This window comes from Microtus ochrogaster, chromosome 15 (genome assembly GCF_000317375.1).
Source record: "Microtus ochrogaster isolate Prairie Vole_2 chromosome 15, MicOch1.0, whole genome shotgun sequence".
Classification (NCBI taxonomy): Eukaryota; Metazoa; Chordata; class Mammalia; order Rodentia; family Cricetidae; genus Microtus; species Microtus ochrogaster.
This window is the reverse complement of record NC_022017.1, coordinates 9,309,709-9,325,993: the sequence shown is the minus strand read 5'-3', so window position 1 is coordinate 9,325,993 and position 16,285 is coordinate 9,309,709.

Sequence of the window (16,285 nt, the reverse complement as noted above, 5' to 3'; positions counted from 1 at the left end):
CCTGCCTCTGCCTCCCGAGTGCTGGGATTAAAGGCGTGCGCCACCATCGCCCGGCTAATTCAGCTTTTCTTAAGGACATCACTGCATGATGTATGAACACAGCGAGGATTTTTACAGAGACACAAAAAATATAAGTACACATGCTTTGCTGTACCGAACTGACATCCAAGAGGTATAGAACTGAAGAACACAGAAACTAAACTGAAAACTCGCTGTAGGCACTTCACAGCAGACTGGAGCAGGCAGAAGAAAGGATAAGTGAGCATAAGGACTGTGTCATTCCAAGCAGCAAAGGAAAGGAAGGTAAGAAAGCTTAGTGAGACTCCAAGATTCTAGCAACCAGCACATACATAAAAAGACTCTCAGAAGAAAAAGAAAGCATACTCAGAAATTACAGCTGAACATTTCTCAGACATAGGTGGGTAGTGTGGGAAGTCCTTCTGTCTATGTGTTGTTTTTATAGGTTAATGAATAAATCTGTTTTGGCCAGTGGCTTAGCAGAATAGAGCTAAGCAGAAAAACTAAACTGAATGCTGGGAGAAAGAAGGCAGAGTTGCTAGATGCCATGTAGCTGCCATAGGAGAAAGATGCAAGCTGCTAGCTGGAACATTGCTAATAGGCCATATACCTGATGGTAAACTATAAAATAATGGAAATGGGTTAATTTAAGATGTAAGAGCTAGCCAATAAGAAGCTAGAACTAATAGGACAAGCAGTGATTTAATTAATACAGTTTCTGTGTGGTTATTTCAGGGCTGAAAACAAACAAGCAACCTCCTTACTACAGGTGGGACCATTTAGAACAGGAATATTCCCTATTACAGTTTGAATGTGAAGTGTTTCCCACAGGCTGTGTGTTGAATACTCGGTCCCCAGCTGGTGGTACTGTTTTGGCAAATGATAAAATACACTAGGACCTGAAACCTAGCTTGGGGAAGTATATCCCTGGGGTGTGCCTTTAAATGTTATTCATGGTCCCTTCTTTCTCTGCTACCTGTCAAATGCAGGCTACATACCCTCTGCCACATTTTTCTGCTGCTGTTATGACTTGCCTTAGGTCCAGAACCAGTGGGACAAAAGCCAATGGACTGAAATCATGAGCCAAAATGTACCCTTCCAACCTCAAGCTATTTTGTCATAGCAGTGACAGTCCAACACGTCCCCAAAGTCTATGTGTCAAAGGCTTTGTGTCCAGCGTGATACTATCTTGAAGTGTGCAAACATGAGATAAGGTAAAGTGGAACTATTTAGGACATCAAGTGCCTGCCAGGAAGAGATCTGGGGACTCTGGTCTCTCCTTTCTCTCTTTTACTTCCCTCTCAGATCGTGAATGGGATCTTCATCCAGACTCATCACGATATGCAGAGGGCACATAGGTCATACACTGAACCCTTTATTTTGAGAGAGAAAAAAAAATCTTTTCTGTTTTTAAGATAATTATATCAGGTGTTTGCCACAGTAATAGAAAGGTGGACAATCCACTGGGGAAAGAATATACATCTAGATGGAATGGTACATCTAGATGTATGAAATCATGAGATTTTGTCTATGAATCCCAAATCCTTACCACTATAAGCAAGTTGTCAAAAATCAAAAGCACAGAACTTTTCACATACAAAAGATCCTTCACTTGGCTATTGGCATGTTTCTTAGCAGAAAGCATTCATACCAGAATGGAATGGGTTATTGTATTCAAAGTACTGTAAGTGAAAAACAGTGTTATATTGCAATCTATGTCTTGGATTCCCAGTGAAGAGGGCTTGCCCAGCTTAGGAATGTGTTGGGTCTGATTGTCCCCTAGGTTTTGAGTGGAGGCCCCTGTGCTTTCAAGGTTTTACTTTGCCAGGCTTATGTTGCAATGGCATAGCCAGTGTCCTTCATGCTTAGTTGTGGTATGTGTAGCTTCCAGTCCTGAACCAGAGCCCCAGGGGTCTGAATCTTGGCTCCATACTTCACAGCACTGGCCAGATTTTAAATTCCCTGCCAAGACAGCACATGCTATAGAGTATCTTACGCAGTAGCTAGAAATGAGGAAGTCACAGTGAAATGCCTACAAGTTGGAGAAGGAGTTTGGCCCTTGTATTAGTCAGGCTTCCCAACAGAATGGATATATACAAAGAGGAGGGCTATTATATGGGCTTACACACTCCAGTCTGGTTAGTCTGGAAATAGCTGTCTGTATGTTGGAGTGGCTGAGAATCACTCAGCATCCCAACCTGGTGAAGAAGGCCTGGAGGATTCCAGAAGAGCTATGGTCTTCCGTTCCCATTGCAAGCCAGAAGCCTGGAGAACTGGGTCCCGATGGTAGCGCAGGAATTTAGCAATGGTGACAGCAGCAGCAGCAGAATAAGGGGAAAAAAACAAGATAGTGAACTCCCCAGTGAGATAGGAAATTCAAGAGCTTTCTCTCAGGTTCCTTTTATCTTGGCTGCCACCAGAAGGTGACATTATTCTTAGGGTAGTAAGTCTTCTCACTTCAAAATAATCTAATCAAAAATATGCCTCGGAGTTGTGTCCAGCACCTTATCTCTTAGATGATTCTAGATAGAGTCAATTTGACAGCCAAGATTAATCACAACAGCCCTGTCCTGATTTGGGCATCTTAGAAGGACATGTGGTATAGGGACTCGGTAGAGACTAAGAGGCAAACTGCTGTGTGTCTCTGGCTATCTGAATAGTCCATCATCAGAGGGTGAGAGAGGCCAGCCTTGGAGAACAGAAGCATCTGCTGTAGGGTCCGTGATGAGCCTCTGCCTCTTCTCACACGCTCACTGCATGCTTCTGTCTATTGTACTCGTCCTTCCGCATAACCCAGGCATTCCTGAGTATTTAACCAACAGAGTCAAGTCAATCATGCTTGCATGTCAATCCTTACCATAACCCTCCTCTCAACAGTTAAGCTATTGAAGCCACCTAGGTGTCAGTCACAAGTGGAGAAGTAAGGAAAATGTCGTATATAAACACAGCAGGATTCTTTTTTCTTTTTCTTCCTTCCTTCTTATCTTTTACCTTTTCTTTTTTTTTTCTCCTATAAAGAATAGAGCTATGTCATACAGGAAAATGCATGATATTCATATTAACTGAAATGATCACATTATATCGAATTAAGCCAATCTCAGAAAAATGGCTTAGGCCTCCAAAAGCTCCCTTGCTGCTCAATTACCTGAATAGCCCCACCATAGAGCGCTAAGAAAGTGAACAGCAGACCCAGGATCAAAGTGGCACTCTGTGGCAAATACCGAGGGTTGCCACCCTCCCTTTACTGCTGAGCCCACAGAATCACACACAGCCCTGCGTTGGAAGGTTACAGTGTCAGAGTAGGGTATAGAGATGAGACGAGCTTGCGCACTCAGCTTTCTTTCCCAGAAACAGCCTAGGGAAACCATTAGCCTGTCACTGTTATGGTTACCATTAAAATAGGATGATATTTTGAGTGCTGAGAATTACAGTCATGGGGAGGAGACTAGTAACGAGTCCTTAATCAGCAGTCTTTTCTGGCCATTTTCTTCCCCCACGTTCACAGAAACTGCTTCATTTAATGTTCATATAAAGCTTGTTTATTTCTCATTGGAAGATGAGGAAGTCAGGGTCTAGAAAGCTTTCCCTCTGTCGCAGTTTGCTTTCTATCGCTGTGATAAACAACATCACCAAAAGCAACTTGGGACAGGGAAAACCTTATTTGGCTTGCCCTTCCATGTCACAGTGCATCACTGATGGAAGTCAGGGTAGGAACCTGGAGCGGGAACTAATGCAGAAGCCATGGAGAAATGCTTCCTGCTCCCATTGCTTGCTGAGCCTGCTTTCTTCGACAGCCCAGAACCACCTGTCCAGGGGAGACACCAACTACAATATGTTGAACACTCCTAGGGCAATCATCAATTAAGAAAATGCCACACAGACTCGCCTTTAGGCCAATCTGATAGAGACATTTATACTCAGTTGAGGCTCCTCTTACCAGATGACCCTCGCTTGTGCAAAGTTGACCAAAAAAAGTATATACGCTGAGTGTTGGACTTCAGGTCACTACTCCTTTCCTAACTTACACTTGGGCATCTCAGATCTCAAGTCCCAGAGAGGTTTCATGATGCATGCCAAGAAAACTGTAGGTCTTGGGAGTTCTGCATCCCCATTTGCCTGTTTGTTTATACCCTTCGGGCAGTCTTGCATAGCCAGCTCTCTTGGGTCACTTACATTTGTACCTGACTAAACTTGGTGGTCCTTTAAGAGTCCTGCCACAACCTGCCAGAAGGGAAGGAGAGAAGCCAGAAGAGGTAGAAGGTGGATCAGTCAGTGGTGTTCTCACGGTAGCTTTGAGCACAGTTGAGAGACTTAGGCCTTCACTCATCTGGATATGATGCAATGATTTGGCCAGCAGCCAAATTCCATTGATTACCTGTGAGCATCAGAAGGGAAAACCTCAGATATTACCCTTTGGTTGCTTTAGATTTTCCTTTATAGCTAAATGCAGCTAGTTGATATGAAACTATAAATTTCCATCCTCTGTTCATCCCTTTAAAATCTTTTTATGAAGATGAGCTAACATGGTTTTCATGTCAATTTTTTAGGCATTCATACAATTTTTTCATGGGGCTTCATTTTTTTAGACTTGTTTGTTTTATAGTATGCATATGAGTGTTTTGCCTGTGTGTGTATATGTGCACAACATGCCTGCAGTGTTTGTAAAGGCCAGAAGAGGGCATCAGATTCCCTTGCAACTGGAGGTACAAATGGCTGTGAGCTGCCATGCGGGTGCTGGAAATTGAACCCAGGTCCTTTGTAAGAGCAGCAAGTGTTCTAAACTGCTGAGTCATCTCCCTAGCCCCTAGAGTACTTAACTATAATTTGCAAGGTACTGGAAATATTAACCACCATTGTCATACAGACAAATGAGAGTTTATCCTATTTTTTATGGATTTCTAGAAAAGAAAATTCATGATTTCCCTTAGTTGTTCTTTCCCGAGGTTAGCAGCATTCACTAAAGGAATCTTTCTCTATTCCCTAAGTCCTATTTCTCTGAGTGCCTTGCATTCCTTCCCCCCAGCCCAGCGGAATGAAGAGGAATGTGTCCCAGGGCCTGAGACGGAAGAGTTGATGTGGACGCCATGAAATGTGCTGCGTTTCAGAGCAAGAAAAAGAAGACCTAGAAATTAAATTTTAATAGACCACTAGATTTGGGCAGCAATCAACGGTTTTCTCTATAGCAACAATTACACACACCGCTGATCTAAGATCAAATATTTATGTCTTCCTCTCCCTGCAAGAGAAAACGCTAGCATTTTCCTGGTTTTGGTTATTACCAGGGTAATTCAGTAGAGGGTCAACGAGACTGACAATGTCTTCCACGCGGCAACCAGGAACAGAAAGCAGCAAACCCCTGGAAACGATGAAACACGGCCGAAGCGAGGCAAACGGAATAAAATACTGTGTTTGAGTAGATATTTTAGGCAATAATTCTAACTTCTACCCGAGGACTGTCATTTTGCCTCTCCGCGAAACACATACAAAAGAAGACAAAGAAGGCTGGTGCCAACAGGAGACAAAAGCTCTTCCTACTTCCTTCAAGAACTTTCGTTTCTAGGAGTGAGCAGTTTGGATAAGACTCTTCCATTATGCCGTAGGGGACAAGCAATCATTTTTTAAGATGAAATATTGAACCTATTTCTCCATGGAAGAAAACATCTCCTTGTGTGTTTCTAATACAGGAAGCAGTAACAGAATAATTCTGCTCACAAGGGATGCCATCAAACAATGCTAATGTCTCAGTCACCTTAAAGGACCCGGCTTGCTTCCCGTGGCCCATCAATAGCAGCAACAGCATCACATTGTCAACTGCCATTGACTGTGTCTTTGATTGTATAATCTTGCAATAAATTCTGTGTTCCATATCCTTTCAGAAATTATTATAGAACTGCCCTTGGCCCTGTCATCTGTTAGCATGGGATTTCTGAGTTTCCTACACAAGGCAATGTTTCAATTGGGAAAACATAGTAACTCAAGAGAGGGCAGGGAAAGAAACTTTTTACTGAGGAAACAGTGAACGGGTTCACTCAGACTTCCTATCTGACTCCTCCGGCTTGAGTCGCCTTGAGATGAGCCTGTGATCTGCAGTACTGAAATACCCTCACAGGATCTCCTGTTACACAGTCAGCAAGAAGACAGAGCTCCCCCATTTACTCTGTAGCACCCTCTCTTAAGAGCTGCTGCAGAAGCACAAGGAAGCTGGTCATACTGTCCCAGATGTCAGGAAGGTTGAGGGGTCTACTCACTTTCCCCTCTGCATAGGACCTAAGCCCATGGGATGACGTAATCCACATTCAGAGTAGAACTTCTCTCCTCCGTTAAACCATTCAGAAAATGTCTGCCCAGACCTGCTGGGAGGTTTATTTCCTATGTGAGTCTAAATTCAGTCGACTTGATAATGAAGACGAGCCATCACAATTCCATCCCCAAACACATCACTTTATGTCATAACATCCAACCCCAGCCCCTAAAATCTCATTTTTGTCTCATAGTAAGAAATGCACTTAGCCTAGCCCTAAACGTCCCCCAAAAGTCCTTAACAGTCCCAGTACTGTTCAAAAATCTAAAGTCTCTTCTGAGACTCCTGTTTCCTAATAAGGAGCTACACACAGAATAAGCATCCTCATTCCAAGGGGGAGGAAGGGGGCACAGGGAAGAGATAAGGCAGTTATTTAAGAACAATGGGCCTTTCTTGGTCCAGATGGTCAAGACCCAGGAACTTATTGTATCAGACACTCAACAGTTATCAAAGTCACCCAGAGAGTGACTCTTCAATTTATCATCTCAAGCTTAAAGATGAGGGTTCACATGGGTGCAGACAAAGCAAAAGCCAAGTGTTATTCAGGAAAATTGAGCGAAAGTAAAAAACTAAAGAAAAGTGATAGAAACGCCTGAAGGTTGGGAGGGAACCCAAGATGGGGAAGAAATCTCTGAACTACTTGTCTGGGGTTTTCTGTATGACTTCTGGCAGAAACAGAACAAAGACTGAGATACTTTCTGTTGAGACTGGTTAACTTTCTAAACATATTGAAGCTGAGCCAATTAGCGGATGACATGCTCTATGCGTGTTCTTAGCCCAACCATGGAGAGAACCACATCAAGTAGGGGGACACAGAAGCCTCCTTCTGACCACCGGCGATATTAGCTGAGGACCTAACTATCTGCCACTCACCAATGCTAACCAGTAGGCCTGGTTAGCATTGCCACTTCTAACCTTGCAAATGTGTTGCTGGCTGTTAAACGAGGCTCTCTTAGCTATCACACATTTGTGGCAAGCTTGTAGTTTTCACTATGGGCCTTTCTTCTTGCTACTTATTAAAAGCTCTCGGGCTGGAGAGATGGCTCAGTGGTTAAGAGCACTGGCTGTTCTTCCAGAGGTCCTGAGTTCAATTCCCAGCAACCACGTGGTGGCTCACAACCATCTGTAATGAGATCTGGTGCCCTCTTCTGGCCTGCAGATGCACATGCCGACAGAACACTGTATACATAATAAATGAATAAATAAATATTTTTTTTAAAAAAAGGTCTCCTGTCTAGAAGTATCAGACCAAAAAAAGTCGAAACTTAGGAGGACAAATGCCAAAGCCTTTAGCACCATGTCCAGCATCACAGACCTGCTCCACAACCTTCTGGGTGACAGTAGCCTCCTCACTGCCTCCTCTAACATGCTCAGTCTTTCTCTTGAGCCTGCTTCAATCCACACCTGTGGTTTTCCCCTCACGGATGTCCCAGAGACTTAGTATTTCCAACATCCTGGCATCTCTGTTGCAGCTTAGGCTTCTTGGCTTCATACATGACTTATGGGGACCTGCTTATAGAAAGAAGCAGGCCCTGCTGTATGCTGTATAGCTTTGGTGGCTTTCTGGAGACTCAGTGCTCCCCGGTGTGATTCTGAAACTCTTGAATCATTCATGGTTGCAAACCCAGCACCATGTGAATGATGCTACCGAGTACTCCTGCTAGTTTGACGTGTAACCTGACCTGTTTGGATTACAGCTGCAGTCTGTGTGTGCCTCTGAGGTTGACCCCAGGGAAGCATTTCCTTAGGTGGTTATTTTTCATCGTGGAATATTGGTTTTGGTGTTTTCTATTTTAAAAGCCCTCCTTTAAAATAAATATCTAAGCTCTCTAACTTGGAGCCTTTGAGGGAAAGGGGTCTTAATATTTGGGCATCCTTCCTAGTGATCCTGTGCAAAGCACTGAGGTTTTTCCCTCAATGGTGCTAACCCCTGTAACAGTTACAGCATTTGCCCATCCGCCCTGTCTGCATCCTCAATGGTGCTAACCCCTGTAACAGTTACAGCATTTGCCCATCCGCCCTGCCTGCATCCTTAATGGTGCTAACCCCTGTAACAGTTACAGCGTTTGCCCATCTACCCTGTCTGCATCCTCAGTGGTGCTAACAGTTACAGCATTTGCCCATTCGCCCTGTCTACATCCTCAATGGTGCTAACAGTTACAGCATTTGCCCATCTACCCTGTCTGCATCCTCAATGGTGCTAACCCCTGTAACAGTTACAGCGTTTGCCCCTCTACCCTGTCTGCATCCTCAGTGGTGCTAAGTTACAGTGTTTGCCCATCTATCTTGTCTGCAACTTTAAAGGCACACTCTGTTCCTTGGCAAACTGCTCATTTCAGTATTTCTGCTCTACTTACTGCTCTCAATGATGCTGCCACTCTATCTTGATAAGAGCAGTGGATAAGAACCACTACGCGGCTTAGATGCTATCTGTCTTGGCATCTCTGCCACCACACTCCTTAGTCCACCACTTTTTAATTCAGCTCCACTGCAGAAAGCAGCCAATGTCCTGGGATTTTTTTCCCCATAATGTAATAACATGAGTGACCTCTAACCCAGTTCCTAAATAGAGTCTTGCTTCTCTCTGACACTGCATAAGAAGTCTCTAATCTCTGCAGTTCTATCGACGTTCTGGTCTTTCAAACTTCTACCAAGGTCCATTAGATTCTGCTTTTACATCCAGAAACAAGTCCAAAAGGCCTTAGAACATCGGTTGCCAGACGATTGGAAAACACAGACATTTACATTACAGTTCACTGCAATAGCAAAATCACAGTTATTTATAAAAAAGCAACAAACTTAGTTTTATGGCTGGGGGGGTCACACAGTTTGAGGAACTATATTAGAGGGTTACAGCATTAGGAAGGCTGAGAGCCACTGCCTTAGAACAATGTGGTTATCTTTATCATAGCAATGGCCCCACGACTCACTACCATTTCACTGTATAACTGTGTTTGTTTCTTTGTCGTTGCTATGACAAAGTCCCTGATTTTGAAGAATTTGAAGAAGAGAATGAGAAGTTTCTCTGACTGACAGTTCTGATGGACGCAATCCTCCATGGTACCGCAGGCACAGGAGCAGGAGGTAGCTGGTCACATTCCGTCCACCCCACCCTCAGGAAGCAGGGAGTGAGGGACACTGGTGCTCAGCTCACTTCCTCCTTTGTATTCAGCCCGGAACTCTGGTCCAGGGATGCTCCCACCCAGAGGTTGTTTTCTAGCTGATTCTTGAGTGCAAGGGGGTTCAGAAAAGCAGTAAAGGGAAAAGTTTATTCCAAAATGCCAAGGCTATCTCTCTGGGAAAGCAGAGGGAAATGGCAGTGTGGTGTGGTGGTTTGGTTGGAACTTCTGCATTATAAAGGAATAGGTACCTGGGACAAAGGGGACCTGTGAGTTGGGGGTGTGAAAACTCCCAGTCCTTGTGAGTAGGGACTAAGGGAGCCTGCAGGCTGGCATGGACCTTGAAATGTTGATAGGCACCACAGACATACTTTAATGGAAGAGCCATTTGTCCCTTTTGATCCAGGCAAAGAGAATGACTCCTTTTTGGCAAGTGTGAACTAGTTTCCCAATTCCCTGGGGGAATGCTGACTTTTGTCTGTCTGCCAAGGTGTGAGAAAAGGAGTTTCTTCCAGACCTGACAACTCTAAATTCAGATAAGCCGTCAACGAAGGTGAACCGTCACACTGGGTATGAAGATTGAATGAGAAAACGTGCACATTAGGCCGAGCCTGACACCACAGAGGCGCGTGATGAATCTTTGTTGTCTGTCCTTCTGCTATTTAGAAATACTTCCTCCGTGTATGTTGTCAACGAGTCTAGAAAATTACAGAGGCGAAAATGTCAAACAGCTAAATGCTATGATTTTTCACTGGGTGGAGACGTTACATTCTCAAGCAAACCAAATATGTTGTGAATGAAATCAGGAAACACCATATTTATCAGATGAAGTCCATTTGTCCCAGCAAGCACCTCTCCTCTTATCCCAGCACAATACTGGGCACATCACGTCACTTCTCCTTTTACTGAGACTGCTCCAACAGAGGCCATCTGAAGTAGAGGCGGTGAGTGGCCAAGAATTCCGAGGGATGACTCTGCTGTTGTAGTGATTTCTGGCATATGGAAGTCCTTATCAAATGAATGAGACATACATACACTTGTCAAATGCACTTAAATAAAAATTAGCATCAGGACCAGGCAGTGGTGGTGCACACCTTTAATCCCAGCACTCAGGAGGCAGAGGCAGGAGGATCTCTGAGTTCAAGGCCACCCTGGTCTATAAAGAGTTAGTCCCAGGATAACTAGGACTGTTACACAGAGAAACCCTGTCTCAAAAAAAAATTGCATCAGAATCTAAGCTCCTTGAGGAGCAGTTGGTATCCTGATCACCTCTGTGTCCTGGGTGCACAGCCCACGGGAGACTCAGTAGCATCTCTTGCATGTGAGCATTGGTATAAATTGTGTTAGCTATTTCATTTCTAGCACATCTTTTCTCCTCTCAACAAAGACCCTGGCATGGCAAAGTGAACAGTTTGCCTAGATTGACTCGGTTTATGAGCATCATAGTCAAGACTTAGTGAGTTCACATCTTGGGGCCTTCATTTCCAATTTAGGTACTCTGTGTGCAGAGCCACCTGGGAGGGGGGTGGATATCACTGACCCAAGAGATACAATTTGAAGGAGAAATGAGAAGTTGGGGACATGAACATTTTCCTGTAATTATGAGCTTGCCTACATCCTACACCCTAAAAGCAGTGGCCACTCTCTCTCTCTGATTGTCTCTAGGCAAACCATTTAAAGATCCCCCTCCCACGTCCTCCCCTAATGTACAAGATAGCCGGAACTTCAGATACTTGTGAGGGAAATTAAGTTATTCATTCAAAAAGCCTCTCTGATGATGGCTAGGTTGGCAAATCTTCAGCCTTCAGTCCTGGGGGCAGGGTGGTGATATAGAGGAGAAACAGAGAGAACCATAACCGGCCTTGTGTTTTCCCTCTGATTTGCAAGGCTCTTTGCATGCTTGTCCTAAATATCAGAGGCAGAGGAGTGGCTGGCCCTCAACAAGATAAGGCAGTGTTCCACAAGAGAGCCTGCCTGCCCCACCCCTGCTGCCATGGCCAGGTTCATGTAAACAGGGTAGCCAGGACTGGCCTCTGAAGAAGGAAGTTTTCCTGCTATTTCTTTCTTCTTCAAGGAACTACTATTGTTTTAGCAACTATCTGGATATAAACCTGCTGCCTAGGTTTTAAAGTCCCCATTTCTTGGAGATATGTACCAACCTTTTTCTTTTAGGACACCAACCAGCTCCCAAATCATGACTTATTAGTTTTGAATAATCGGCCTAGCATAGGCTTCTTTAAGCTAGTTTTTTTTTTTAATCTTAAATTAACCTGTTTCTCTTTATCTACCTTATACCATGGGGGATTATTACCTTTCTTACTTCTGTACATCTTACTTTCTCTGTTTCTCTACATCTGGCTAACGGCTGCCTGACTTCTTGCTCTGGGCATGTCCCTTGTCCTCTCGTTCTCTCCTTCTCTGTTCCAAGCCTAGATTTCTTTTCCTGTTTATTTTCTTTGCCCACCAGCCCCACCCATCTTTTCTCCTGCCTAGCTATTGCCCATTCAACTCTTTACTAGACCAATCAGGTGCCTTAAGTAGGCAAGGTGAAACAGATACACATCTTTTCATAATTAAATAGATGCAGCATAAACAAATATAACACATCTTTACATAGTTAAATAGTTTGCAGCATAAACAAATGTTTTATCCTAGTTAAAATAATATTACACAACAAGGATATCTGTATATTTTTAAAAAGAAGGTAAGGAGGGGTTGGAAAGGTGGTTCAGTGGTTAAGAACACTGGCTTCTCTTTCAGAGGACTTGGATTCAATTTCTAGCATCTACCAGGCACACACATGGTGCATAAACATGCATTTAGGAGAAACACCCATACACATAAAATAATAAAATATGTAAATTAGGTAAGGGTATAAAGTTCTAGGTGGGAAAAAATAACCTCTTTTCACCGTTTTCTATTTTAATTCAGAGAAGTTGTCTGTCTTAGTTAAGGTTTCTACTGCTTTGGAGGGACACCATAAACACTACAACTCTTAGAAAGGAAAACACTTAATGGAGGCTGGTTTACAGGTTCAGACCTTAGCCCATTATCATCACGGCAGGGAAGAAAGGCAGCATGCAGGCAGACATGGTGGTAGAGAAGTTGCTGACAGTTCTACATTTTTATCTGCAAGCAACAGGAAGTGAACTGTGTGTCTCACTGGTCATAGTCTGAGTTTATAAGAGCTCAAAGCCCGCCTCCACAGTGACACACTTCCTTCAACAAGGCCACACCTCCTAACAGTGCTATTCCCTGTGGGACAAGTATTCAAATACATGAGTCTATGGAGGTCATACCTGTTCAAACCACCACACTGTCTCTTTGGAGTCTCCAGACCATTCTCGGATGGCTTTGTAAAAAAATGGAAACAGATCCTGAGATGGAATTCTACGGTAGTGGTCTTTTCCTGAGTTCTGTCCCTCTCACTACAGTCAGTAAATCAACCAATTAACACCAAAAACACCAAACATATAACTGATAATAGCTGATTGTTCTTTCATATTTCTGTCCAGGATCTACACACCCCAAAATAAAATAGTCTCATTTATAATATCTATGTACATATGTTCCCAGGTTTAGACAGTTTCTGAAAATGCTATTTATTAAATATTGTGTATGTGGGGTTTTTTTTTTGCATAACTGTGACCAAAAACCTAATAGAAACAATTTAAAGGAGGGGACTGCTTGTTTGGGCTCATGGTTTCAGAAGCTTCAGCTTGGCTGTATGTGCTTGTGCACAGTGACATGGAGTCCTGTAAACAGCCCCAGTGCCTGTCACATCAGCAAAAGCCAGGAGTTGAGTTCTCAACCTGTGATTTATTCCAGAAGCTGAGAATCTAGGAAGCCAGAGTGAAATCCATCTTATTAATTCTTTCCTTATTAGCAGTTTTTTATTTTCATTTTTATTTATTTTGGTTTATCAAGACAGGGTTGCTCTGTAGCTTTGGAACCTATCCTGGAACTAGTTCTTGCAGACCAGGCAGGCCTCGAACTCACAGAGCTCTGCCCCCTGAGTGCTGGGATTAAAGGCGTGCGCCACCACCGCCTGGCTCTTATTAGCAGTTTTATAGAGAACTAGAACAAAGAAAATCAATGAAAATTTCAGGCTTATCCTTCTGGCCAGGTGGCCCTTATCTCTGCGACTCCTTTCCTCCACAGGTCTCCCTCCCTAGTAGCAGTGTGGGATTTGCAGACCCAAGGTCATTGAGTCTTTCCTCCCACGCCCCTGTGTGTTTTGTGTACGGTGGGAGGTTAACACAGAACAAGAGTTATCAGCAATCTGCAGTACCCACAGATTCTCCCCTACAGAATGTGCACGGATGCGTTCTTGCAAAGCTCCTGGAGTTGTGTTCCTACCTTGTGAGTGTGCGGTAGAGAAATATCTTCACGTGTAGAATCAAGAACAGGGCGAGAGAGCCTACTCAGCTGGCCTTCTGCTCCTTCATTGAGTCCAAGGCCCTGTAGGTCAGTGCCACCCATGTCTGAGGGATATCTTTCTCCCTCAGTTCATCTTCTATAGAAACCTTCAGACACATGCAAACTTGTGTGTCGGGGCCCACCCTCGTGCTTCAAATCTCAGTCGAGCTAACAATGACAATTAAGCCCTATAGCTTCTATTTGGTCTGAGATTTTTATGGGAGATATTGAATTAATTTTTCTGTCTACATTCTCTCTTCTTAAACTTGATTTCTTCTCTTACCGTCTCCTGCTTTTTTTCCTGAAACCTGAAACACAGGGGTAGACACTACTCTGGGTGGGCAGTTGGGAGCCACATCAGTCCTCTTCCTTATCTTTTCTCCCCTGGATGCAGAGGAGACTCTCCTGTGCCTGCATCTACATCTGTGGATGCTCCTTTGGGAGATGCCATGACCAAGGAAACTTAATGAAGGGTTTATGTTGGACTTACAGTCCCAGAGTGTATTAGTCAGAATTTTCTAGGAACAGGATATATATGCGTGTGTGTTTGTGTGTATGTATGTGTGTATATGTATGTATGTATATGTGTGTATGTATGTGTATATGTGTATATGTATGTGTGTATATATGTATACATATGTATATGTATATGTGTGTGTACATATGTACATATATATGTATATGGGATCTTTTAAAGTGGCCTACAGGCTGTGTTCCAGCTAGTCCAACAACGGCTGTTTTCTGACAGAAAGGACAAGAATATGTTAGTTGGTCTTCTGTATTCACTGGGATTCCCAAGAAGTGGGCTTCAATATCCACGAAGAGCTGCCACAGCAGCAGGACAGATGAACTTGCCAGCAAGAGTGAGGACAAGCAGGCAAAAAGCCAATGTTTTCTCTTTCCATGTCCTTTCGTGTGAGCTGCTGCCAGAAGGTGAGGTTCTGGCTTAGGGTGGGTCTTTCTACCTCAAATGATCCAGTCAAGAAAATCCCTCACAGAGGTGACCAGTTGCTGATTCCAGATGTGGTCAAGTTGACAACCAAGGTTAGTCCTCCCATGGACGGATAGGAGTCCATCACCAGACCCAGCGTGGCCGGGCTTGGGGTGCAAGGACTGGAGACACGACAGTGAAATGAACCCTTTGAGGGACTCGGTTAACACGCATAGGAAATGGTGAACTATGTGACAACAGTAAATTCAAGCCAGGCTTGGTGTCATGCGCCTGTAACTCTATCTGAGGCAAGAGTATCACTTAGAGCCCAGGAGTTAAGGGCCAGCCTGGCTAAAGAACAAAATCTGGTCCCCCAAAAAAGGGTGGAAGAGAGGAAAACTACTAGTAATACTAGTAATATTAGTAATTAATGATGGTCCAGAGGTTAAGAGTGCATGCTGCTTTTGAAAAAGGACTGGAGCCTACAAACCACAATCCCAGAGAACTTAGACAACAAGGAGGACACTAAGAGAGACTTACATAGATCTAATCTACATGGGAAGTAGAAAGTAGAAAATGACAAGATCTTCTGAGTAAATTGGGAGCATGGGGACCTTGGGGGAGGGTTGAAGGAGGGAGGAGAGAGGCAGGCAGGGGAGCAGAGAAAGATGTAGAGCTCAATAAATATCAAAAAATAAAATAAAATAAAACAAAGAAAAGAAAAAGGACTGGAGTTCAGATCCCAGCACCATCGTGGAGCAGTTTACAGTCACCTGTAACTCCAGTTCCAGGAGATCAGATGCCTCTGGCCTCCATGGGCTCCACACCACTTGCACACACACACACACACACACACACACACACACACACACACACACACACACACACTTATACATAACTTAAAATAATAAAATTAAATCTTTTATACCATTACGGTGGTGTGGTAGCAAGCAGGTATGGCAGCAGGAACAGCTGAGAGCTCACATCTCAAACCACAAGCAGGAAGCAGAGAGAAACTGGCAGTGTCAGGAGGCTTTTAAACCTCAAACCTCACCCCCCAGTAAAACACTTCCTTCAGCAAAGCCACACCCCCTAAGCCTCCACAAACAGGCTCACCGACTGGTGACCATGTGCACAAATGCTCAAGAAGATGGAAGAATGTCATTCAAACTCCACATATAGTAATGGGGATAGAAATATATTCAGGCATAGGGAGAATGTGGGGCTAGATTGAGGTTTACATGGCAGACTTAATAGATTTGAAGCAAATATCATGAACTAAAGTCTATTTTTCTGGAGTCTTTCAATCTTTGTCAGAAAATCTCAAGCCTCCTTTTTGTTTTCTTGTCCTTGAGGGAAGGACTGGAGAGGCTGATACAGCAGGCAGACCTCATCAGAAAGGAAAGTGAAGTAGATATAAGTCAGAATTCTTTTATTTATTATTTATTTATTTATTTATTTATTTATTATGCATACAATATTCTGTCTGTGTGTATG